The 27,813-nt window shown below is 44.2% G+C and overlaps 1 long non-coding RNA gene across 3 annotated transcripts; it reads right to left on the bottom strand.

Annotated features, from left to right (window-relative positions):
• Positions 1 to 15,782: 15,782 nt before the first annotated feature.
• On the bottom strand, positions 15,783 to 27,250 carry LOC309377165. 3 transcript variants are annotated; one of them, XR_014171453.1, is made up of 3 exons: positions 26,962 to 27,250; positions 24,918 to 25,063; positions 15,783 to 16,024 (listed from the first exon to the last, which is right to left on the bottom strand). It is a non-coding gene; the product is annotated as an uncharacterized lncRNA (long non-coding RNA). The 3 variants fall into 3 exon arrangements; XR_014171454.1 differs by having other exon boundaries at positions 15,783 to 16,015; XR_014171455.1 differs by lacking the exon at positions 15,783 to 16,024 and adding an exon at positions 21,025 to 21,519.
• Between the last annotated feature and the right edge of the window lie 563 nt (positions 27,251 to 27,813).

Raw genomic sequence — 27,813 nt, 5'->3', positions numbered from 1 at the left:
GAACGTGCAGCTAATTTTGTCTGGCATCGTCATCTATCACATCAGGAAGTGAGCGCAAGACACTGAAACTGGAGTCATTCAGTGGAAACTGAGTCCAGCGATTGCCAAAAGATCTCATCCTCATTCAAGCAGAAAGAAGAAAAGGAAGATTATAAACCAACTGGAATTATGTTAAGCCGAATGAACAGGAAACTTTAAAGTGTACCGTAGCAACGCATCTTCCTACATGTTACTCTCTGGACGGTGAGGTTGCCAAAGTGTTGAAAGGGAGGTAGTCACAGATGGTGCCTGAACATGCGTAAATTCACTTCACTCAAGAGCAGATGGATATATATTTTTTGCAAGTGAACATCTGAAACAGTGGCTCTAGGGAAATTACTAACTCACTCTTCAAGTGCGCACTGCAATGTCCTCTAGCAACTCATCCCTTCAGCTTACTCCACCATTGAGCTCAGGAAGAAACTTCAGAGTTGGGTTTGGATACATTACTGTTGAAATGTGTCACAGAACAGCAGGAGATAAGCTGAGGAGACCCTATTTTCAGGGCCACCACCCTTTGCAGTTCGAGGGGTGGTGGTGTGTGAGAGTGACTCCTCTGTGGTGGCTTCAAGGTTGTGGGGTGCCTTTTCCTCCAAGGTGTGTTTTACATCACCACTGAATGCTTTTTTTGACAATGTGCGGAAAAATGCATTTCTAAGTCATGATGTCTATGTTTCATCTCCACAGTCACAGGATCATGCCTCTGAATAACAGTTGCTGTGAATCGCAGGAGGGAAGAATTCTGTTGTGCTTAGGTCCTGCTTCCAGGGTTCCCATAGGCATCTGGGTGGCCAATGTGAGAATAGGATACTGAACTGGATGGGCTGTTTGCCTGATCCAGCAACCTTGCATTGTGTTCTTATGTAAAGTATGTGCAAAAAATTGCATATATTCCTGAAAATAACATACAAGAAATGGAGAGACTGGCAGATTTCGCTCATCCCTGGAACCGACTGCAATGAGCAGCATTTCAGCTAACATGAAACAAAAAAAGTTTTGTCTACGATATGCTGTTCGCACATGCAAATAATTATTTGAAACTGTTTCACCCAGCGAAAACCTGCAGATGTCAGTCAGGTATGTGCACAAGCAAAATGATTGCACTCATCCAGGCTCCACTTCTGCAGTCTTTCAGCTGTCCAGAACAGCAAAATGACCTGAGCCTTGCTTCAGGAGATGACCATGTGCCGACATGTGAACTAGCCGAAATTTTCACTGCAAAATCAACTCTGCTTTCAGCTAACACATTTTAACAAGGCTGATGATCTGTCTAGTTTCTTAAATGTTATTTTAGTGGATGAGTGGCATGGCAGGGGTGGGGAATAGCATTTCCAGAAACAAAAATAATAAAAAATCAATTTATCTGCTGCATGTGACTCAGGAATAATGAAATGGAGGGCACTGTGCTGCTGGTGTGTGCCTGAAACAAAAGGAAAGAAATAAATCTTGACAGGGATGCTTTAAGATTCATTCAAGAAAAGGTCATCTCCTCTCTATTTTCTGGACTTAGGAGAGCCTTGTTCGTTCGGCTGCACAGCCGCTTGCTGTATAAAATATGCACTTAGGCCAAGAGGTCCGTTAATGGATGCTTCATCATCTGCAGCCGCTTATGTTCTCTGCTAGGTAGCTCCTCCATGAGACTAGACATCGGGATTGTCTCCCATGCTTTGTCCAATTCATCAACATGGTGGCACATCATCAGCATGCTGAGACTTTATTCAAAGAAGCAACAAGGCTCTTGATCTTGTCTTAATCATGCCCAACTCCTTCATTCTGATGGAGACTGGAGCCCATTGGCATGGTAGGCTGAATGGCAGGGAGGCCAGCAGTTGTTGTCGTTTAGTCGTTTAGTCATGTCCAGCTCTTCATGACCCCATGGACCAGAGCATGCCAGTCACTCCTGTCTTCCACTGCCTCCTGCAGTTTGGTCAAACTCATATGGTAGCTTTGAGAACACTGTCTAACCATCTCGTCCTCTGTCATCCCCTTCTCCTTGTGCCCTCAAACTTTCCCAACACCAGGGTCTTTTCCAGGGAGTCTTCTCTTCTCATGAGGTAGCCAAAGTATTGGAGCCTTAGCTTTAGGATCTGTCCTTCCAGTGAGCGCTCAGGGCTGGTTTCCTTCAGAATGGATAGTAGGTGGTGCCAATGAACCAGCTACCTTGTGTTTTGCCCTCATCCTCCTACCTGAAGAGTTCTATCACTGCAATATTATTTTGATTGAGTCTTTGAGGAAGGAGGAGAGATGGGGGAATTTTTGTGTGTGGATGTCCTTCCCAGAAGGTCCATCCAGAAAGGTATGTATGCTTTTGGGAATGACCCCATCAGTGGAAGCATAGAAAGGGAACTACCATTGCTGAAGCATCTCTCTGGTCTTCCTTGCTTGTCTGCAGATCCCAGGAATGATGCACCCATGCAGGTGCCACCTTTCTCTCTCTCCATCTCCGATCCCCTAAACATTGAGAGCAGGGATGGAGGAGGGATTTGGTTCAGTTTATAATTCACGCTTACCAGAACAAGATGTGAACTGACACACAGCCATCCTTAGGAAGCTGCACTTCTCCCAGTCTTGCAGTGCTGTTCCCCAACCAAGTAATGTGTGCAAGAATGCATGTACTAGGGTAAAGTGTGCATAGAAATACATATAGTAGCAACTGGTTGACCAGTGTGTGAACAGGATGCTGTACCAGATTGGCTGTTGGCCTGATCCTGCAGGCTCATCTTACGTCTAACGTTTGTATGTTCTCAACTGCCATTATCTTGTCCTTTTGGCCAGAATGCCTCTTAGCAATAATTCTACATCCTGATCCCTCCCAGAGACATTATTGAGGTGAGGAGAGGCGGGAGAGATGCCATTGGCCAGGGTTTTTTCCTCAACATTTCTGACCACACCACACTGGAGGTTGAGAAATCTCATGTGAAACAATGTTGCATCATATCTGTGGAGAGAGCTCTCAGCATAGGTAACCCTACAATGCCAGAGAATTTCACTGGTGCTTGGGAGTGGGTGTCTGAAACTTTTTTGCTCACTTTTAAAGGGACCATTTGGGACATGTTTTCCATTTCAACTGAACAAAGATTCCTTTGGAATACCAATAATGGAAACAATTGGTCTTTTGAGACTGGGACCCTGTACTTGCTTCCCTGGGAGCAAGCCCCATTGAGCTCAGCGAGGCTTTCATCTGAGTAGACTCGTATGGGATTGTGCTATCTTAGTGTAAAATGCACTCTCCTAGAAAATCAGTAGAAATTTTCCTTTAAAATTAAATTAGTTGTTAAAAATGCTTTAGAAACTCTAAACGTTCCTATCAAATAAATAAATATACAAAAGTGTGTTTGTGTGTGCCATACATGCACATGTGTATGTAAGAGTACATGCCACCATTCACATTAATATTTTCCTTAGACTTCTGCGTAGGGGGTAAGAATGTTTTAAGGCAAATGCTTAGAAGCTTTCTAGTGAATTCAGCATGTTTTCTTAATTTAGCCTTGAGCCATTATGAGCAAGATGGCCAAAAGCAACTTCTAAAATAAGTTAATAAATTAGTACTTTTTTAAAGGGGGGGATTGAAGGTTAAATAAACATTTAAATAAACAATGTAAAGACAACTTAAGAAAATGTAAGAGGCGGCAACATTTTAAGAGCATCCTTACAAAATCCAAAGTAATAAAAGCAAGCCAGCATTAAAATATTGATTGCCCTGATGGCATGGCGATGGTCAGCATTGTCTGCACCATAGTTTTCAAAGGCCTGTCTAAAGAAAAAGGTCGTGTGCCAGCCACATTGAAGGGCTCAACTTAAGCTCCAGTCCTGACCACAGGTTCACGCTAAGCAAATGTTGCCAGTGCAAAGAAGAGATGGGCATAAGGATTTGCATTAAAACACGCCGTAACTTGATTGCTAATGCACTAAATCAATTCTGCAGCTTAAAAGTAGCAACTGCAGACTCAATTAAAGGGTGGTGTTGGTTGGAGGAGACTCACTAACATCCTGACATCCATGAGATCTGGAATGGCCATCCCAGCCAATGCCCTTTGGGGACCTGCTCAGTACTGAGATGCCCAGTGGACTTATGGCATGTTGCCATCTGCTGGAGGGGAACACCAGCACTCCAAGGTATCAGACCAACACACACACACCAGCCAGCCAGCTCCAACATGTGGTCTTTATATGCATGAAAGCTGCCCCAGGTCATCTGACCCTTTAAAAAATATAGCTCTCTTTTTCTCTCCTAGAAAAGACTGTGCAGTGTGTGTGTGTGTGTGTGTGTGTGTGTGAATGAGACTGGCAAACTTACAAGACTTTACAGACTTATTATGAGGCACAAAGCAGCATAAAACAACTCCTGCTACTCACAGTAAAACTCACTCAACTACTGGGAGCTCTGATACCTAGCCCAACTTACCCCCTTACCTAATACAAGTTTTGTGAGTGTTCAGAACTTAACTGGTTAAGTTGTTCTGAGTGTGCGTCACATTCCGACGTCAGACGTAAGCCGGGAGGAGACAGAAGCCTTTTGAAGCTAAGGAGGAGGAGTTTTTCCCTGTACTTTCACTTCTTCTCTCTGTGTATCTGTGAGAGAGAAAGACGTGCCTTTGGATATGGCTGAAAGAAGCCCCGGTCTTTGTAGCTGAAATGTTTCAATAAAGAGCTGTTAATAGACGGAGCTGTCTGTCTGTGCTTGCCAGAAGAAGGAAGTAAGTCTGCTTTACACCGCTGTGTGTTCTACTCTGCTAAGCCGTGACCTGAAGGGAGCAACAGTGGCGCAGCTTTGAAGAAGTGTGCCGGACCGGGACTTCCGGGTCGGCGCCATCGCCGAATGGCGGGCTCCCTCCGAGCTCCGGAGGGAGCCTGCTCGGCAGGGGCTGGGTCCTACCGCACCGGCGATGCGGGGACCCTTAAAAACCACGGCCACGGAGGCCGTGGACATGGAGACTCGGCTGGCACCGTCAGCGCCCTCTCGATTCGTGAAGGAGCCTTTTTAAAGGCTACTGATCGGGTGCCGGGGAGGAGCGTGGTGCTTTGAGTCCTCTGCTATCCCTGCCGAGCGCAGCCGCATGCCATCCGGCGGAGAGCGCTGACTTCTTCTATTGAAAATTTGGACCCAAAAGAAGAACCCGTGAGTAATTGGAATATGGACTAAAAAGAGGGATAAATTTTTAGAATCTGGAGCGAACGGGGGAGGTGGAAAAAAGGAAGTCAGCCCCCCCCCCCAAATTGTAGAAGAGCCAAAACAAAGGACTGGATAACTAAGATCGAGAGGAACCTTATCTTGCCGAACTAGCAACTTCGCGAGGGAAATTTATAAGATTGAGCTGGAGGAGAAAAGTGGAATTCGTATTAAAAAGCAACCCCCCCAGAATCCCTGGAGCGATTCGTGAAAATGCCTGGAGAAGAATAACGGAGGTTTTGACAGCTGTCAAAGAGCTGTCAAAACGGAAGAATGAAATTGAGACTTTGTTATGAGGACTTTGCCGGTTACATTTGTTATAAATTGGAGATAAATTGTTTCAAATAAGGATTTATAAGTTATTTGGACTGGCGGAGGTGATCTGGAAGGGAACTTTGTTATTGTAATCCACCTAGAGGAGCTGAGGGACATTGCATGTGTTTTCGACGGGAAACTTGAACAGTTGGATAGAACTTTTAATCTCCTGGGAAACTGCAGAAATGGAACATTATTTTGTCTACAGAGGCCTACACTTTACTGGAAACAATGGATTAATCTGTTGAAAAATGAAAGGAACATGATGTAATGTTTTGCTCCTGAATAACAAGCCTCTGTAGAGACACTAGAAGCCTTTGGAAAAAGAACATTTCTGTGAGGGAACAGGGAAGTAAAAAGGAGGAGAGTGATTGACAAGAACAAGGAAACAACAAGAACTGGACAGAAATGGAGTGGGAACATTTGGGATATCCAGATTTGACAAGCTTATGGATATAAAATTGGAGTTTATACTCCTGGATATAAAAATCTGGATAGAAGAAATGGGCCCCCTTTGATAGACTCCTTCTATGATTGGACATCTGTAATTTAAAAAAAAAGACCGGTAAAGAACCAGAGGGATGTGGGTTTAGTGAAATGTGGGTTCATCAGGAAGACATTAGAAGTGGAGGGATAGGAGGAACGCAACAGGGAAAGAGGGGAGGGAAATTTGGAATCCAAAGGTTGTAAAATTATTGTTTGTTTTTATTCTATTTTCATCTGTACTATATTTGAAAGGGGGGAACTCGTGGAAGGGAATAGGTCGATCTTAGGGGATGGAAATTTGGATAAATTGAGTTATTGATGATGAGTGTATTTTGGGAATAAGAATTTGTTGAATATTATTGCTTTTTTGGAAGATTTGGAACACAAGAGGGGGTGGGGAGGGGAAGTCCTGGATATTGGAAAAAGTTTATGAATTGGATTTTATTTGTTTTAATTTGGAAAACCTTAATAAAAATTATTTTAAAAAAAAAGAAGAAGAAGTGTGCCGGACCCGTTATAAACTGCTGATTGACGATCATAAAGTAATCAGGTGTCACGGCAGATCGATCTTCAAGAGGTTATGGAGGTCAGCCAACGCTCGTAAAGCAGACGCTGTGAGCCTCAGGAATGCTTTGAAGTTAGCGTTCTGAGGCTGAGGGGCCGTCGGAGGCCAACGGGAGCTGACTGGATGCCGGAGAGCAAGAATGATTAATTGCCTGCTTCTAAGAGGCAATGAGAGCTGCTGATACAGAGAGCTGGCTGGAAGCTGAGAAGCAGCTGGAGCTAAAAGCAGCTGGAATCGTTACTCCAAGCAAGGGAGAGCCGTAGGAGCTGGTACTGAGCACTGAGTACGGAGTAAGTACAGCTTGGGGCACCTTGGGAGAACGGGAGAAGATGGCCAAAAGCCAGAATATACCTCTGGAAAAGCTCACTCTAAAGAGTTGGGCAATATGGAGCAGAAGAATAAGGGGATGGTTCCTAGTCGAGGGGCTTTGGGAAGCAAACCAGTGGGAGCCAAAATCACCCCTTAGCTGGCCAGCAGCTGGAACAGGCGTTGCAAGCTGTGGGGCTGCGTGGGCTGAAGATAGCCAGCAGAGAATGCAACTTGAGCTGGATATGCTCAGAGCATGCGTTGATGAATCGTTGAAGCCTCATCTTGAGGGCGTTGAATCGGCCCAGGCCGCCTGGCAGGCGCTGAGGAGTGTGTGTGAAAGCTCAGCGGGGGCCAGGCCAGGGGGGCTGAAGGATGCCCAGAAAGCCCAATGGGGGCTGGGACAGTGTTGGGGAGCTGTTGTAATGCTTCTACACGTCTGTGTGATGGACTGGGTCCTGGAGAGGCTGGACTGGCAGGCCCTATTCCCGATGGATTGGCCTCTAGGAGCGCTAGTGAGCAGATCGGGGGGGCGAAGAGTTCCAAAGGCAAGTTTAAAGAACTTTTCATTTGTGCTGAAGCGAAGAGCAGCTTCAGGGGGGGCCAGGCTGGTGGGAGGCGCCGTTCCAGAAGGAGGAAGGCCAGGCCAGCTGGGAGGAGCCCCGGGCAGTGTTTTTCCACTGGAGTTCAATGTCTGCGTGGCAGTAGCCCCCACCGGAGCAGAGAGCCGAGGCAGGATGTTGGCAAGGACACTTCTCATGGGAACCAGATGGGTTTCCATGGCAACAGACCTGGGAAGGCAGGCAAGCATGCAGGTGGCCAGGGGAAGCAACAGGAAGAGTCTTATCAAGTTTCTGCAAGCATGGCATTGTTCGAAGACGGCCGAGTGGAAAATTTCGAGCTCAGCCTTGTTATTGACTCTGCAGCTAACCGCAACATGGTTCCAGAGACCCCTGCAGTCGAGATGTGGAATTGCACGGCAGTTTCAAAGGGACAGACTGTAAAGTTCGCAAATGGACAGAGATCGAAAATCGATAAGCGTACTAATGTATATCTTTCTGTTTTGCAGGAGGCGGTGGATTTTTGTATTGTTCCAGAGGTTCATCACTGTTTGTTATCTGTGCCTTATTTGTTAAAAAAAGGGTTTTCAGGTTTGTTTCCAGGGGGATTCCTGCACAATCTCCAGAGAAGGAAGACGACTTGTTGAAGTGAAACGGGGACAAAATGATCTTCTGTGGGTATGAGCCAGAAGCCCGTGCATGGCGGTTTGCTTACCCTTCAGGTGATCAGAGTAAGGTGCTGATCAGTAAACACGCTGAGTTCTGTGAGGAGGATGTAAAGTCAAAGTCTCCTGTCAGGCGTGATGTTCTCTCAGATTGTCTCTCTGATCCAGAAGACAGTTCTGATGAGGCGGAAGAAGAGGCTGAGGCTGCTGATGATGACCAGGTCACTGACCAGGGTCAAGAGCAGGATGTGGCATCTCCACAAGTTGTTAAGAGAGTGCCCAAAAGTGAGCCTAGTTCTCCTGTGAGCGTGATGGAAAGGATTCAAAGACGCTTTAAGTCAGAAGGAGAATCCCATGATGCAGAGGACACACCTGCTGATCAAAGTGAGTCAGAGGGAACACCTGAGTTTGTGCCTAGGAGGTCCAGTCGCACAACAAAGGGTATTCCACCAGAGAGGTACCAGGCCACAGGTGCGTGGGTAAGTTTCGCACAGTGCGATTCTGAGAGTTGTGAGGTGGTTCCACAGTTGCCTAACAGGGACGCCAAGAGAGGGCGCAAGGCATTGGGGAAGGCATTGATCTCACAGAGTTTTGCTGAGGATGTTCCACAGGTGCAGTCGGAATCCAACGCAAGGGGGGGTGTGAGTGTTCAGAACTTAACTGGTTAAGTTGTTCTGAGTGTGCGTCACATTCCGACGTCAGACGTAAGCCGGGAGGAGACAGAAGCTTTTTGAAGCTAAGGAGGAGGAGTTTTTCCCTGTACTTTCACTTCTTCTCTCTGTGTATCTGTGAGAGAGAAAGACGTGCCTTTGGATATGGCTGAAAGAAGCCCCGGTCTTTGTAGCTGAAATGTTTCAATAAAGAGCTGTAAATAGACGGAGCTGTCTGTCTGTGCTTGCCAGAAGAAGGAAGTAAGTCTGCTTTACACCGCTGTGTGTTCTACTCTGCTAAGCCGTGACCTGAAGGGAGCAACAGTGGCGCAGCTTTGAAGAAGTGTGCCGGACCCGTTATAAACTGCTGATTGACGATCATAAAGTAATCAGGTGTCACGACAGATCGATTCTGAAGAAGTTTGGGTCTAGCAAGCTCCTCCAACATTGCCCGTCTACCTGCCAAAGCTCTGATAACAAAAGAATTAGAAGAAATTATAGCCAAAAATAATGATACATATCCTAAGGTAGTCAGAAGCCCCAGGAAAGGCCAAAAAGAAAGATAAGGGCAATCAGAGTTTGACAAATGTTCCTGCCTGGCCCTGCCAGGAGACTATGTATCAGGGGGTATTGTTTGCTTGTTTTATTTATAAAAAATAAACTATCAGTGTTATTTACAACAATTGTACATAAAACCATATAGTAAAAGTCCTATTAAAAGTTCAAATCCAAAATCAGCTGACTTTTGTGGAAATGTGTGTTATTAGTTGCCTGCAGAGGCTTGGTGAAATGGGAAGGTTTTCAGCAGGCATTTAAAAGTTGGAAGCTGGCCACTCAACAGCTATTGGCAGAGTATTCCACAGGACTGGCCGATGACACTGAAAGCTCAGCTCCTTCCTGATGTCAAATGAGACTCAACAAGCCCGGGGATGACCAACAACACTCTTGCAGATGATCTTGGTGATTAAGCTGGGTTTAGGCAATCCCTGAGGTTTCCTAGACCTAAGTTGTTCAGGGCTTTGCGTGGCAAGTTTCCTCCCCCCATGAAATGAAGACACAGACACATTGTTTTAAGGTTAATGGGCGTGAAAGGCCACAACTTTATTGATTACGGAATTGAAGGTATTGGCCTTAGGCATTGGCTTCTATCGACTACCCGGCATGGTGACCGGGAAGGGTTGAACACAAACCGCAGGAGTCCTGTTGAAGTACGCCAACTAGGATCCCACGGGTGTCACCGCTCGGGGGCGTGCCGGAGGCCCTACCTCTCCAGGCTTCGGACAAGGCCATGCCCCCCTTGGAGTCCTCTACCGGACTACCCCTTCTCATTGGGGGAAGGTGATGGCGCTCCCTTCCCCCCTCCTTTTTCCCATAATTTGCCCCATGCCAATGCCTAACCGTCAATACCGTGAAAGTTGTGACGATTGCTACGAGGTAGGCGAAAAAACCAAAAGGCAGGAAGTGCGCCAATTTGGAAAAATTCCTACCAGGCCCCTTGCGGCGACCAACCGAAGTCCATAGCAAGGCCAGTTCTAGCTAAACCTAAGGGTGGGTGGGATGGGAAAACCGCTCAGCTGCTGGGGTGAAGGGAAAAGAGGGCGGTCCCTGGGCGTGCCTGGCCTTAAGTAGCCCAGGCCGTGCCTCCCCTCGCCCGCGGGGACAAGGGAAGCCCCCGCGAATGTGGGAGGGTCCTGCCCGCAACACCCTCTCCTCTGCAGGCTCGGAAAGGGCTTTGTAAATGAATACAAGGACCTTGATCCTGACTCAGTAGAAGATGAGCAGCTGGAGTAGATGCTTAAATTACAGAGCCACAGGTCCTCCACCAGATGCCTCCATCAGCAGTCTGGACTGCACATTCTGCAGCAGCTGGAGCTTCCAAAGGAGCCCCATAGTGAGCACATTGCTGTAATGAAAACACAACATGTGTGTGACAAAGAGTGGGTGTTACCAGCCCTGTAGGATCAAAGTGGGTCTGACTTAAATGCCCACACCTCCCAACTTCTTGAAACCAACCCATCCTAAGCATGCAGATTCCCATGTCTTGTGTATGGGCCATCTAATTGTGGTTGCCTGCTCATTCCAGCCTTCCAGACTGCCCCAACATGACAACAGGCGCCATAAGCTTTTGTCATTGGTGATACACTGATACACCGAGTCAACTATTATGCCTTTCAGGGTTATTATATTATATTATATATTATATTTGTTTTTATCATCATTAAACGTGTTCTTAATTACATTTGCAGATTGAGTACTGCCATTATTGAGAATGCTATCTGAAATATACTAGTCCACATGTCAGTACGGCTGTTATTTGTGCACAGTGATTTCATTGACGTGAGTGGCCAACTCTTGTCTTTATATTATTATTTGTATTAAGATTTATAGTTTGGTTCAGAATCTGTATTAATTAAGTGCTATTTTGTATTGTATTTATTACCGGTTAGCTCATCACTTCATCCAGACAAATTAGCTTGGTGGCTAGTTTGTCTGTGACAAATTGTGTGAAAAATATTTTTGGATGACTAAAGAAGACCCACAGGGTTGAAACACATTTGTTCTTGGGTATAACTTATTATTTAAAAGAAATTAGTTTGTTGATCAGGCATCCCTTCATATATATCATCGTATTAATGCACTCGTATTCATCATTTCATTGTATTTGAATCTGTTTTCTCTATTGTGGTAATAAAGGCTTGTACATTTATCTCTTTATAGCATTTTAGCAGCAGTCAGTTTTACTTTTTGGGCGATGCTCAACTAAGCTTCATGGAGTAGATCCACTGGAATTCACGAACATGACTAGGTCCATTAATTTCAGCAGGTCTACTTTGAGTAAAACGTAGGCTGCATTCAGGCAGCACTTGATTCCATTTTCCATTTCCCTTACCCAATAATTTCCATGTTGTACATGATCTTTTCAAAATATAAGTAATTTCTGGGAAACTATGGGAATCTGACAGGTGTGTGTGTGTTGTGCTCATTTCCATGTTATTTGCTTCCGGGGGGTGGGGGGGTGGGCTGCTTGCAACTCCATTAACCCACAAAATCTTGGCAGTTTTGTGTTGCAATTTCATGTGATGAAATTTGGAGTGGTCTCCCATCATACAGTTCTTTCTTACCATTTAAAATTTAGCAGGACATGGTGGCATATTGATCCAAAATCCATGCAACGGATCACACTTTATGGAGACTATCTTATGCATGTCTGCTCAGAGGTTCCATTGAGTTCAATTACTCTTGCACCTGGGTATGTGTGTACAGAGTACACATGGGGAAACATTTCAAGCCCAAGAGTGGCATTTCCTCCCAAGCAACCTTCCATAGGCCTCATGTCAGTGGTAGGCAGGGCCAGGGACAAAACGAGGAGGCACAACTAATGGGAAATTTAGGATAATCTAGGTTTTATATACCTTCACATACTCTATCCTCCATCCAGGCAATCAAAAGTCATTACTAGGGTTGATGGACACAGTCCTGCCAAGCAAAAAATGCTTATGTGAAGCTGGGGTACTGAGAGAGATGGCTTGGGAAGAGGGAACTGGGGGTCAAGAGAAGGTGTTGCCTGGAGAGAGTCCTGACAGTCAGGCATAAAGTCCTGCATTTGATCCCTAGGTCTGTGGTTCGCCTTGCTATTGTATAGGCATGGCCATCTTAGGGTGGTATTCTATGCTAGACCTACTGGTTGATTCATTAATAGCTTCATTAATTTCAACAGGTTACTCTGAGAAGGACTTTGTTGTTGTTTAGTCGTTTAGTCATGTCCGACTCTTTGTGACCCCACAGACCAGAGCACACGAGCCACTCCTGTCTTTTACTGCCTCCCGCAGTTTGGTGAAACTCATATGGTAGCTTCAAGAACACTGTGCAACCATCTCATCCTCTGTTGTCCCCGTCTCCTTGTGCCCTCAATCTTCCCCAACATCAAGGTCTTTTCCAGGGAGTCTTCTCTTCTCATGAGGTGGCCAAATATTGGAGTCTCAGCTTCAGGGTCTGTCCTTCCAGTGAGCACTCAGGGCTGATTCCCTTAAGAATGGATAGGTTTGATCTTCTTGCAGTCCATGGGACTCTCAAGAGTCTCCTCCAGCATCATAATTCAAAAGCATCAATTCTTCGGCAATCAGCCTTCATTATGGTCCAGCTCTCACTTCCATACATCACTACTGGGAAAACCATAGCTTTAACTATACGGATCTTTGTCGGTAAGGTGATGTCTCTGCTTTTTAAGATGCTGTCTAGAGTAGGACTTTAGTTGAATGAAATCTTTAGCTTTGTCTGGTTTTTCTAAATAAGCACATAGGAAGCTGCATTATACAACATAAGTCTATTTCTCTGTCCAATGCGGGGGGTGGGGGGAGGGGGAGAGATGCTGGGGATTAAACCTGGTACTTTCTGCATGTATGCTACAACTGAGCTACAGTTCCCACCCCAAGGAAGGGATCTCCAAGGAGCTTTGCAACAGGCAATAAAGCAATCAAATGCAATAAAGCAAAAGGTTTTTTAAATGGTGGGAGGGACTCAGTCAGTGACCAAGAAATGAAATATTGATCAAATGCCACCCAAGGCTTGAATGAACAATTGTGAAAATGAGATATTAATCAAAAGCTGACAGAATGCCTCCAAAGGCCCAGGAGAACATAAGCATTTTGAATAGGGATGTACCCCTTAACAACACAGGCACCTCATTAATATATGGCTGCCAAAGGATGACAAAGGAACTGTTGCCTAACAGCCACCTGCCTCAGTTCTGAAGACAGGACACCCAGAGACCTAGGGTAACTGGGGAGACCCAGCTTCCAATCTGCATACAGCCAATGAAGCTCGCTGGGTGACCTTGGGCCAGTCACCATCATTCAGTGTAACTTACCTTACAGAGTTGGTATGGTGATAAAATGAGGAGAGAGAGTACCATGTATACCCCCTTGAGCTCATTGGGAGAAAGATGGAATGTAAATGTAATTGATTAATTAGTTAATTAAAGGCAACTTCTTCAGGTACCTTGTCCCAGACTGCTTAAAATTAGCGCCCCTGCTTATGGCTCCTGTGTACTCACTAGGAATGTAAGAAGGCAGTGATTGCCATCCCGTTCTGGGTTCATTACAATCAGAGCTGTTTCCATTCCATTACAGTTCAGCTTCCTCTGAAACGAAGGTTTATCATCCCACTATCAGCAATGACAAAAGCTTACGGAATTTATTTCAGTTGAAGGGAAATAATGAATACCATTCATATTCGCTTGCATGATTTCTGTTCCTGGCCTCAGACAAGCATGCAAATTATGGGGAAATTTGCTCCCATTTCCATTTTCAATGGAATTCTCTAACTTCACTAATCCACACTGGCGCTACATGCATTCCCAGACGACATGCAACCCATTGAATGAGTGGTGCTAACATGAAATTGGGGAGAGATTATTACAATCTAAAAGCTAGATTTGATCAGGTCACAAGAGGCTAAATGAAATTATGTATTTTGTGTGTGCTGGGGAGGGGGGCAACACTGAGCCTATTGGATGCCAGCTGAAACCCCTGACTCAAAACAATTTTAAGGACAGTTAAAACCCTTGTGACAGAATGAAGTGGGAATGAGGTGCCAGAATGGACTGTTCCACTTCAAAACTGAAGGTCAGGGGGTTATATTCTTTAATGCTGGCCCATTTGTTTTTTAAAGGGTATTACAAGTAGAAAACTAGCAAATGGGGGAGTGGATAGGGCTAAAACTCTTCTTGTTGTGTTAGATTTTTTACTTGCAGTGTTTTGGCTTGTTTTCACATGGGAACATTAGAAAATAGCATTCTCTGCTTGCAGTGATACAGTTCACTCTACCACCCCAGGATTCAAATGCCTCATTTTGATGTATATGTATATCAGGAATCACTCAGAGGCAATGGTAACTGTTGGAACTGGTAGGGTGGAAGTGAGGGAGACCAACAGTAGGTGGCGCCAGAGCCAATGATGAATGGAGCCAACTAATTCTAGCCCCCCCCCCCAATTCTCCTACCTATTGAGCTTGACAAAGGCAACACTGAGTCTAAGAAGGGAACTGACAGCCAGGAGGACTGCATGTAAGGAGGAAGGCAGGCAGGCGGGTGAGGGCAGATTGAGGTTAATGAGTCAGTGCCCCATTTGCCCTAATGGACCAGCTTCCATTGGTCAAGGGTTTGCATTGAGCCATGGAGAAAAGAGGCACTCAAGCTTATTGATAAGGATTTGCTGAACTAACAATTTGAATTGGAATACAAAAAAGGGAGGTATGAGGAGGTCTGGGAAATAAGTTAATGGAAAATAAGTTATGGAAATTTTGTGTGTTTTTAACTTTTTTTATTTTTCGTATTTTTGTTATTTTTTCTTTTTTCTTTTTTTTTCTTTTTTATTGTATTAATACTGAAAACCTTAATAAATATCTTGTAAAAAGAGAGAGAGAGAGAGAAAAGAGGCACTCAGTACATATTCTATACAGCTATGGCCTCCTCTTTCACTGAGTCACTTCCAGCTCAGAGTTACAGACACATAGTAACAGCTGTCTTTAAAATGTTGTGTTTACTACAATTTTAACACAATAAATTACATTTCTTGGGTGTCTCGCTGAGGGATTTGTCCAATAACTGCACAGTTGACCTCTGACTCTCCCTAGAAGTGCCTCTGCTGATATTCCATCAAAGAGCAGCCTGCCATCTCAAAGCCTAACCCACATGTCTTGTGCAGGTACATCAAAAGATGAATGACAGAAAGTGTGAGTTATGCATTTCAAAAGCAGCTCCATCAATCTACGTTCCTGGGCATGCTGTGGGAAAAATGGGAATACGCCATTCTATATTTATCCTTAACTGTCCACTGATGACAGCTATCTTTCCAAAGCATGTAAGATTTGGAGCACCATCTGTATCTCTATTGTACTAAAGTTATTTCAGCAAATATGATAAAAATACAAAGAGAGTCACAATATAGTTACATTAATTTAGAACACCGTACCATACACACCATATTACATAGTTGAAAGTAGCTCTTTAACTTGCCAGACACAGCATCAGAGGAAGGGGGTTCCATCTTTACTTAGTCCAAACTATAAAACTGTACCAGTTGCTCCAAGATACTACCAAGCCAAGATGCTTCTCCTGATTCAGCTTCAGGACTGCTGTTGGTAATCCTGAATTATCATCTTGATCCTTGCCATGGTCCTGGTAGCCTTGCAGTTTATTTGAGAGATCTGGTCCTGCCGGCATCCATCTTGCTCAGACCACCATCTTCTCTTGGTTGAATCTGAACCACCTAGATAGAAGAGGTGAGAGAATGGTGGAAAGTGGTTATGTCCTTCTTCATCAGGGCAAAATACAGCCTCTTTTAAATGAGGCTGGACAACCGCAGCTGGAGTACTAAAGCACATGCTTTTCATCTACATTTGTATGAGCACATTTTATACAAATCAGTTTCTTCTTTTTATTATTGTTCATTTCTTCTTGGGCTGATGCATAAGTGGCCAGTCTATCTGATACATTGGTGGGAGTTAACTCCATGTTGTTTTTAAGTTGATGTGAATCAACCTCCAGGAGGGGGGGAGGGAGGGGTTCAACCCCAATGCAATGCAGACAACAGGGATGTCAAAACTTGTAGCTCCAACTGAGTTTCTGATCTCACTTTCAAGCCTGTCAAAAGCTCAGCTTTGCCTGTATGTTTACACACACACACACACACACACACACCTCAGAGAGCTGTGCTCATTTCCCCAGCACTTTTGGAGGAGAATAGCAGGAAGAGAATGCCAGCCACTGAACCGACTGTGAACGTCATCCTGAAATGCATCCTCCAAGTATTGACGATAAATTACGGGGCTTCAGCAGTGCTACAAATCCTGTGCTTCAACATGTCCAAAAGGAACTATTATGCTCCCAACCTAGTATAAAATAATCACAGTAAAATAGGTGGACTTGTCAAGTGGTTAAAAGATAACACTGAAATACACAGCACTCGGTTTGCGACGGAGCCATCAAAGGCAGTAAATAATGGTGGAGAAAACAGCAAACCGGGCCAAAACATTGTTATTGTTGTGGAAATCATCTGCCTCTCAATGGCTCCAACCAGATTCAATAGCAAGAATCAAAGGCAGTCCAAGGGCTACAAAGAACCTGAAGTAGGTTCCAAACTTGTAGTTCACATCTCTAATTTTTTAATCCATTGTCTTCATCATGAACACCATTGTTGTTGTTGTTGTTGTTCCTCTTATTATGCATGGTGTTTTGTAGAGCTTCATAATCAAAGCAAATAGGCCACAATGTCATGAACCCAGTCCTGAATAGCAGTCAGGATTCTGGTAAAGAGGAGGAGGAACTAATTCGATCTGAAATACCAACATCTCCATGATTTTATTACTGGATCAGGACTCAGACCCGAAGACTGACCCATAAACCTGGGGTCCTTTTGAACCATAGCACCACCCCAAACTAGGACACCACAAAACAGCACTCCCTCTGCTTTAGTTTGTGGGTCTCATCCTGTCTGCTCATCAGTGCAAATAATGCACAAACTAGGAGCTGTCTCAGAGGTGATAGAATGCTAGGCTGCAGGCCAGAGGACTGCCCCCAAAAGTGGGGGCTGGAGAGCTGTGGTCCTCCAGATGTGGCTGGACTCCAAAACTCATTCTCCCTAGTTAGCCTGGTCGGTGGTCAGGAATACCAACAGTTGCAGTCCAACAGCACCTGGAGGGTTATAGATGCCTTCAAGGTTCTTTGCTGTTTAGAAAGGACATAGAGTTGGATATATTGTCTGTCTCAGGGTGGATAAAAGACACTGGCCAAGCACTACATCTCATCAGAGCAGACTGCCTGCATGGAGCTATGCATGGTCCTGCAGCTCCAGCCAAACATCACCTGTCTGACTAAGCCAGCTTCAGGCACCCAAAATTCTCTGTGGACTCCCTCTCATGACCTAGAGAAGGGGAATGCTCTACAGAGAGTTCTGAGGGCCAGAAAGAGAGGCCTGGAGGACCTTGTTTGGCCCAAGGCTCTCTATTCCTGATCAAGATTTTGATGACCCACCAGCCACAAGAAGCATGGTGCAGGATGTCACAAATGCCCAAAGAATAAAGGGAGCAAGTTTGACAAAATGCTGAAAAATCTAATCAGTAATGATGAAGTGCTTCCTGGACTTTTATTACAGAATGATGGAGAAATTGTGTTTCCGAACGAAAAAGGAAAGCAAAGAAGAAGAAAAAGAGTCATTCTGGCAGTATTTTCAACAAATCTTCAAGGTTCATTTACAGTGCAAAAGCCTGGCGGCCCTGGAGATCTGACAAGGAGGAACAAAAAGTTTTCAGGCTCATCTTCCCATAAAATTACAAAGTCACCCTTTCCATAATCAATAGCCATAAATCTCTCTTATGCACTTCACAGCCTTCGTTCATCTATACCGAACCAACTGCCAGCAGGAAAAGAAAAGAAACAAGGGCATCCCCATCAGATATTAGCCCTCTTCCAGAGGTGGGCAGCACATGGCGCTTGGCCTAAATGCATGCTGGGGCAGGGAAGCAAGAAGGAAAGAGAGGTCAGCAGTACTCATGCTACAATCTGTGGAAGGCAGGAGTGAGCTGCCTGCCCTTTTCCTTACCCACAGTACCTCCATGCAGCAATGCTCCACAGCACTGTGGGAAATTAAAAATGGCTCACTGCTCTTTGTCACTGAAGCTTACATAAGACAGAGCCCAGAGAGTGTGCTCCTGGGTGAAACTGGGCCAAGAGCAGACATCAGCACTAGTGGATCCAAGGACAGCAGGTGGTGATGTCAACCCTACTCTGCAGGCTCAGTTCATGACAGAAACATAATAAATGGCTTGGGCCCAGGTCTCCTGAAAGTTCCTTTTATGAACCTGCCCAGGTTCTAAGATTCTCAAATGAGCACCTTCTCTTGGTCCCATAAACAACAGCAGCATGGTTGGTGGTAACACAAGAGAAGGAGCCTTTTTTGTGGCTACTCCCAGATTGTGGAAGCAGAGGGACTAGATTGACTCCCTCTTTGTTATTCTTCCACCAGCAGACCAAGACCTTCTTCGTCAGAAAGGCCTGTGAAAACTGATGCTGATCACTGGACTGCTATCAGGACAAACTGTATTTCAGCTGCTAGATCTAATTGTGTTTTGAATATTTTAATTAATGTTTTAAACTAGTTCTTATCACCTACTGTTCTATAATGATGTTTTTAAATATTGGCAGCTGCCTTCAGTATGAACTTGGGAGAAAGGCGGGATAGAAATAATAATACTAATAACAATAATAATAATCCGACTTCCTTGGAAATTCTAAATCTGAGAGAATACATTGTTGTTTCCTTGTGATAAATCAGGCATCCCTAATTCGCTCATCTAACCATCTGGGCAAGACTCCTGTGGAATGTGTTCATCAGTATATTTACTGCAGAGATATTCTAATTAGATGGCGTGGTAATCTCCCATTACTTTGAATCGGATCAGATGGTCCACTGATATATCAGCAAAGCCAACTCAGATTGGGAAGTGGGTCACACCAATATATCCTTCATCACGACTCCCTTAATCTGATGCAATTTGTTTTACACAGATATGGGGGCATCCTCATCTCATCACCAAACACTTCTCAAATGGAGAATGTTTTCATAACAGAATCTTAACCTCACAGCATATGCCAACAACACTGTTGTTCTGATCTCTGTTTTTTGTATATTTAATTCTATTTACCAGCTTAATTTTTTTTTTAATGGATGGAAGAGAGGCAGTGTATTGTGTATGTGAAACCTTTACCAATGGCTGTTTGTTGAAAACCTTCCTTTCCAGCTGATGGAAATAGCCCTCAATGTAAAGCTGGTTACAATGAGAACAATATCGGCCAATCTGCAATTTACTCAGTGTGCGAAAGCCTGTATACATTGAAGATGTTGAGCTAATTGTAGTTCATCAGTTGCACATCTGTAAAAATGCTTGGCAAGCAATGTCAGTAAATGGGCAAGTCATTAATGTCACAATATTCTCTATAGCAGTGATATCCCACTTTAGAATGAGTATAGTATAATGGTTAAAGCAGGTCTCCCCCAACCTGGTGCTCTCCATTTGTGTTGAGATGCCTGTGATACCTCAGCCAGACCTGATGTCACCTCACAGTCCATGCTTTGCAGAAATAATGCTTATGTCAGTATTTCCCAATATGGTGCCTTGTCAATGTTTTAGACCACAACTCCCATCATACCTGACTATTGGCCATGCAACGGGAGCTGATGGGTGTTGGTGAAAGCACCATGTTGGCAAGGCTGGCATGCGTGATTGGCTAAGATGAAGCTGTCAATTATAGTGTTGAGGAGCAGGTATGCAATTCCAAAGACCACTTCAAGAAACTTATTGGCACAGTGAACTATCTTGTCTTTCTGAAATGCATAAGATATTGTCAGTATAGCAAAACAGATATGATAAACTCACATAATTTTACCCCTTACCAATAAGCAATGAGCTAAATGTTTTCCTGCAATTTAATTAAAATCCAGTAGCACCAAAGTATCCAGAACTTAAGCTTCCCTTCTATCAGTCTTTGCAAATTGGAAATTATATTCAAAACACAACAAAAATAATATATAAAAGATCTACTGGTTCTGAGAAATTGTTAATCTTCACAACAACAAAAATAGCAGTGCTCTAAAACAGATAAATTCTATCAGAATTAATAATACCAATATATGTTTCATAAAAATGAAATTGGAAAACTAATTTAAATTAATTTTATTGGTGGAGAAATGGAATCAGGTGCATAAACGTGGGTCAAAAAACTGATAAGCGCACCACTGAAAAAAATCTTTGTTATAAAATACATTATCTCTGGCATTACACACTGGAAAGATCATCCCCAAAAAATCTACCAGTGTCCAAATTCTGATGTAAATGTATTAGGAGAAAAGGGCACTTTTGTCCACATGTGATGGGAATGCTTTGTAATTAAAGAACTCTCCTATACTGTTAGAGAGATAAGAGGAGGCAGTTTCCAAATGGACAATGTAGAAAGGGTTTGGGTCATGTGAAATACCCGTTTTGAAGTGACAGGATTGTTTTAGTATCTCATTTCCTGATAGCTGTGCAAGGATAATTACAAAAATGTGGAGAAGCATTGAACTAATTGTTTATAGCTGGTAATTATAATGATTAAAGCTCTGGCAATTGATCGGCGCTTAAGGTAGACCTGGGATATTATGGTACCAATTAAAGTTACCAGCTGTAAACAATTACGGAAGCAGGAAATTAAGACCAAAGTGACTTTTCAACAGAAGTGGGACACCATTTATTGTGTGATGGAATCAAAAGAATGCTCATGAAATTGTTTGGTTCAATATTGTACTGATTCAATTCAAGAGGCCATAGTGCCAGATGACATATTTCTCAGGTGTTGACTGCAGTAGGATTGGGAACCTCTAGCTGACAGACTGGTTGGCAGTACTGGCATTGTGCATTTCTACTCCCACAGTGGTTTCGAAAAATGAAAAGGCTTTGGATCATAGAAGAGGGCAAGGCTACTTCTTTTGGCAAAGCGCATGCTGCCAATGTGCACTCCTGAGACTTTTTGTGGGCAGAAAGAGGGGAGAAATTACCTTCAGTTTGCATTTAAAAGCAAAGCTGCACTTTCCAAAACAACACATAAACTGAAGCACACACATCCTTCAAAATCTTCACTTGTCCGAATTTTGCAATGGAGTTCGCCAACCAGGTAACATGTACAGCATGCATCCAGTAGGGTGAATTGTGCATCAAAATGCATATGTTCCTGAAAATAACATTATATTAGGGGAAATTATTCTGCCAAAATGTGCATATTGGGCAAAAGTGCATACAAATATATATATGGAAAAATTGCACTAAAACACTGATGGATTTTGTCATGGACATATAAATGAAAAACACTGCAAACTAATATGGAAACTCTACAAACTAAAATGGAGTTCAGTTGATAACTGAGAGAATCTGAATTTGACAGGTTTGCCCATCCAAGGTTGTACATGTCTCCAACAAGGCAGATCTTCCTGCAGCTCCCACTGGGTGTCATTCCTGCCTCAGCCTTTGCCATCTGCAATTTTGGCCAAAACATCTAGTGCTATCTCATCACCAGGAAGGACCCACCTAAAGGGCAGTACTGAAGTAATGCTGTCTGTGTATAATTTCAATTTAAGGCTAGGTGCTCCTTAAGAAGGGACGCGGGTGGCGCTGTGGGTTAAACCACTGTGCTGCTTGGGCTTGCCAATTGGAAGGTTGGAGGTTCGAATCCCCGCAATGGGATGAGCTCCTGTTGTTCAGTCCCAGCTCCTGCCAACCTGGCAGTTCAAAAGCACACAGTGCAAGTAGATAAATAGGTACCGCTCCGGTGGGAAGGTAAAAAGCGTTTCCATGCGCTGCTCTGGTTCTCCAGAAGCAGCTGAGTCATGCTGGCCACATGACCCGGAAAAACTGTCTGTGGAAGCAGACAAACACCAGCTCCCTCGGCCTGTAAAGCAAGATGAGTGCTGCAACCCCAGAGTCATTCACAACTGGACTTAATTGTTAGGGGTCCCTTTACCTTTACCTTTACCTTTACCTGCTCCTTAAGAATTAAGAGAAGGGTGCAACTCTTGCTTGCATGGTGCTCAGTGATGTGTACATCAGACTCCCCATTCACATATTGGAGCTACTGCATCAGGATGCAAATGTTGGTCATGCTGCTTCTATAACTGTTGCCTGCCATTTAGAAAGCAGAAACAAAGATTACCAGCTCCCCAGAGAGCTCTTTGCTTGAAGATCAAAGGACTAAAACCTAGATAATCATCTTTACTTTTATTCCAATTATGGAATGGCATTCCATCTTGCTGGTTTACCAAAATGCAATGGCATGGCCTTCTAAAGCTTGTTATTTGCATTTTATATCTCACCCCCACCTCTCCACATGTCAGCATGATTTATTTAATCTAAGCCCTTTTTTCTTTAGATACAAATCCAAGCCAGCATGGTCAATAGTCAGGGATGGAATTATAGAATTGTAGAGGTGGACGAAACCCCAAAGGACATCTAGTCCAACCGCCGCAATGCAAGAATCACAGATAAAGAATCCCTCACAGGTGGCCATCCAGCCTCTATTTAAAAACCTCCAGTAAAGTAGAATCTACAAGCTTCCAAGATAGTCCATTACCCTGTCAATTCTTATTGTCAGAAAGTTCTTCCTAATGCTTACATACGTGCATCATTTTATTTGTATGCCCCCTTTCCATAGTAAAAGCATGCTCAAGCGGCTTACAACATGAAAAAATTACATAATTACAAACATAGCAAAAGTAAGGTAAAAGGTAAAGGTACCCCTGCCCGTATGGGCCAGTCTTGACAGACTCTGGGGTTGTGCGCTCATCTCACTCTATAGGCCGGGAGCCAGCGCTGTCCGCAGACACTTCCGGGTCACGTGGCTAGCGTGACAAGCTGCATCTGGCAAGCCAGCGCAGCACACGGAACGTTGTTTACCTTCCCGCTGGTAAGCGGTCCCTATTTATCTACTTGCACCCGGGGGTGCTTTTGAACTGCTAGGTTGGCAGGCGCTGGGACCAAACGATGGGAGTGCACCCCGCCACGGGGATTCGAACTGCTGACCATGCGATCGGCAAGTCCTAGGTGCTGATGTTTTACCCACAGCGCCACCCGCATCCCTATAGCAAAAGTAGTAATAAACAATAAATAAACCATCAAAATGTATGCAACCAAACTGAAATGATTTCCACATAAATCATAAGATCTAAAATAAAGATATAAAAAGTTTATATCAATAACAGCAACAACCCCACCACCACCACCAAACAACCCCCCCCCCAAAACAATACCCCAGCCCAAGAGTCTGTGCAGCAGCTTCAGCTTGTGTAGCTGGAGCCAGTCAGGGCCTCACCTGGCCAGGTAGGAAAAGGCCTACAAGATATGGAGACCGTCTTTCAGGCCTCAAAGCCAAGGTGGTTTAGTTGGAATCTCCTTTCTTGTACAGTGGTACCTCTGGTTGCGAATGGGATCTGTTCCGGAGCCCCATTCGCAACATGAGCAGAACGCAATCTGCATGCGCAGGTCGCGATTCGCCACTTCTGTACATGCATGTGACGTCATTCTGAGCATCTGCGTATGTGCGAGTGGCGAAACCCGGAAGTAACCCTTTCTGGTACTTCTGGGTCGCTGCAGGACTCAACCTGGAAAGACGTAACCTGAACCGAACGTAACAAGAGGTATGACTGTAATTTGAATCCACTGGTTCAAGTCCTACGATCTGGCGACACAGAAAACTAACTGGCTCTATCTTCCATGAGACAGCCCGTCATGTATTTGAAGATGGCTATCATCTCTCTTCTCCTGACTAAACATTTTAAATTAATTAATCAGTTAATGGATTGGTCGATCACTTTATCTTGCCCAGGGCAACCCAAAGCAACTTACAACAAGCCCCCTGGGGAATCTAAAGCAGATTCTTCCTCACATCAAGGCTTCAGTGCAGCCCCCTCAGCATCCTTGACTTGGATACAGCAAATCTCCAACTCTCTCACCAATTCCTCGTAAGGCTTGGTTTCCAGACCCTTTATCACCTTGTCCACCCTTCTCTCAGCACTTTAGAACTACCCTTTCATTCAAGGGAACTGCAATAAAAATCTAGAAGGCAAGCTACACAACTGGGTCCATGTGTTTCTTTCTTGACTGCACCAAGGCAGACAGAGATCATATATTTCAATGCTTCCCCATATTGATAGGGCAGCATGCCTCCTCTGTCACATGGTATTTTTGTTTACATTATGAGTTAGGCTACAAATTTTTGTCGACTTATCTATTGAAAATATTTGAAACATGCCCCTGATAAACTAAGCCACCAATTTTAAATTCTCTCATTACATTTTGTTTACATACACTTTGTGTTTATATCATATATATTTTTAAAGAAAATAACTGTTGATGGTGACTGTCATGGCTACCAAAGTGTGGGGGGAGGGGGAAGGCAGTGGGAATGCCTCTTCTCAGATATTGCCCACAGCAGTCATCACCTCTGCTGTGATTCCTGCATTGCAGGAGGTTGGACTATTTGTTTAGAAGAAGCTCATTGCTCCATTTTGATCAGTATTTTCTATACTGACTGGCAGCAGCTCTGCAGGGTTTCAGAAAGAGAGTCGTTCCAAGCCCTACCTGGAACTGCCATTGGGGATTGAACCTGGGACCTTCTGCATGGCAATGAGGTGCTCCACCACAGACCAACAGGCCTTCCTGTTGATGATAGCAGGAGGGCTGAGAAGCCATTCAGGCTCCAGGCAGCAAAATGTCTTGATCTGGTGCTGTAAACAATACAGTGGTACCTCGGGTTACATACGCTTCAGGTTACAGACTCCGCTAACCCAGAAATAGGGCTTCAGGTTAAGAACTTTGCTTCAGGATGAGAACAGAAATCGTACTCCGGTGGCACGGCAGCAGCAGGAGGCCCCATTAGCTAAAGTGGTGCTTCAGGTTAAGAACAGTTTCAGGTTAAGTACGGACCTCCGGAACGAATTAAGTACTTAACCCGAGGTACCACTGTACTTTAAAAATGCAACTCCTTCCACCTGCAATCTGTAGGGGTGCAGTCCAGCAAAGATACCCCCATCTCATGCTTCTGCCAGCAGTGCTTCAAGTGCAATGTGCTCTTAATTAACAATTGACAAATCATGTTGCCTTCAGATCAATTTTGGTGTCTTATTAAATTGCGTTAACGTTTTCATTTATCAGCACGCAAATGGTTTGCACTTATTTATTTATTTTAAAATATCATAAACAGCGGGTGGGGTAGAAACATCTTTTATTTCTAGATTAAGACATGATGTGCCAACTTTCAGCCTTGAGGAAATTTTTACGAGGCGGTTATAAACCCCTGCTAATAGAGGTTTATAATGGAACTGCTGACACAACCTTATGCACTACTTTAATAAAAAGAGCGAGCACGCAAGTCAGGTCTGGAGTAGGGGATCGACCCATAACTCACGGGAGGCAAAGCATTAAGGGAATTATAAATGTCAGTTCCTTATGATTTTTCTGTATCTCATAAAATAGAATAAAAAACCACGATCTATTCTTCTAATATCTGTTTTCCATTTCCTCTTAAATTAATAGAAGAGCTGGCCTGTAATATTGATTTGATTTTTCTAGTTTTTTTTATTAAAAAAGCTTAAAAGCTCTCTGTTCTGTAGCTGTTGATTCAGCCCCCCCCCCCAATTGTAAGCTCAGTCTGCTCCTTGACTTACATAGGTTTTCATAACTGCATTCAAATGACTAAAACTGTTTTCTGTTCAAGAAATAACATTATGAAGAAGATGAATTGACCGTGCAATTCTGCCAGAAATCATTACATAGCAGAGGTGGGGAAGCTCCCCCCCCCCCCCGTCAAAGTGTTCATTCCCTTCTTAGAAAAAATTGATAGAGAAAAGTTTTTCTCCATCTCTTCTAACTCTAGAACTTGTTGGCATCCAATAAAGCTGAACGTTGGAAGATTCCTGAAAGTTAAAATAAATGACTTATTCATAGTTAAACTATGGAACCTAGGTCCCACAGGATGTAAGTAATAGCCACTAACTTGGATAGCTTTAAAAGAAAATGGGACAAATTCATGAATGCTAAGGCTATCAATGGCTGCTATTCTGTGGAACAAGTGGGAGGGCAACCCTGTGTTTCCGGAGGTGCCTGTTCATCCCCTTCAAATCCAGTTGTTGGCATCTGTCTGTCCTGACAGACAATGGAGTGCACTTCAAGGGGTGAAGTTAAACCACTGCATTAGCAGCACTGAAGTGATCTCTGCAGGGCGTAAGCCTGGCAGTGTGTATGAAGGTCCTGGGCTCCCTAGATGGCAAGATCCCCCCTCAGTCTCACTGATGTGGTCCAAAGGAAAGCAGAGCAATATGTTTGGCACTAGCATGGCTGTAGGAGTTGCTGAAAGGAGGTGACAAGGTGCCATCCAACCGCCTTAGGCTGCAGATTTGTCTTCTCCCAAAAATATCCTGCAAGGCAGAGGGAATTTGGGTTCAGGGTTTTCCTTCTCCTATCTGGGCTACCTTGCCAGGTTGATGAGCCCCATTTGCCCCTCACTTCCCCTACACGTGCAGAAACCACCTTCTTGACCGTTGGACCTGCTATTGGTCTTATCTGTTCAATTTGTCTTCACATGCAGAAGAAGTCCCTAACCCATCGAGTGTTTGAGACCCATCACCTGGTTTAGACAGGCAGTCAAAGCCATTCTCAGGGTGTGGCTGCTGGCGCATACTGGCAGCTTCAAGATAGCACAAGTGAGAACTGAGTGCAAGATGGGGAGCAAAGGTGGACAAACTACCCCAGAAGGAGCATGATGTGTCCCCCACCAAATATACTACACTTTCCCTAACACCCCATATACCCCAAATCCAGTATGGCCCTGAAATCTCCCTTCTTCGTCTTTGGAACCATGAGGAACATGGAGTAGCAACTACAGCAGTGCTCTCCCAGGCTCTATAGCATTGGTGGATAGCTGAATGGCTACTAGGCCCCTCCCACTTGTTCCACAGGCAGGAGTATGCAAATTAGACAAATCTTACCACACAGTGGGAGGGCAACACCGCCAGTTGCCAAGGTAATCCAACTCAGAAGACCATGGTAAGATAAATGCACCACATCTGATAGATAAAATATGTCACCTGAGCAAAATGCAAGAACTGCAACTCTTGAGGAAGAGTTGCGGTAGAAAAACAAGAGTTCAGAACAGAACTGAGGAGAGAATGTTCCAACACTAGAATATATTCAATTAGAATATATATATAACCAAAACTAGCCTAGGGTGTGTAAGATCCCCTTCATCCCATGCAGAAAATGTGCTTTTCATGCAAGGTCAAATGTCACAATTTCCTGCAGGGGGGAAGAGATCCTTGGATGAAACATTATCAGGGTTCAAGGACATGCTCTACTCAGGCTAAAGCTCTTGGAGGGAGTGCCAAGTGAGGCCAGCAAGGGATGTATGGCATGAAGAGATCCCCCGAGTTCAGAAAGGGAGACCTGGAGGCATGTGGTTGAGCTCTGAGACTATGGTTCC

Source organism: Podarcis melisellensis, assembly GCF_964234715.1.
Source record: "Podarcis melisellensis genome assembly, chromosome: 8".
NCBI classification, from domain to species: domain Eukaryota; kingdom Metazoa; phylum Chordata; class Lepidosauria; order Squamata; family Lacertidae; genus Podarcis; species Podarcis melisellensis.
This window is presented reverse-complemented; position numbering and strand designations above follow the sequence as displayed.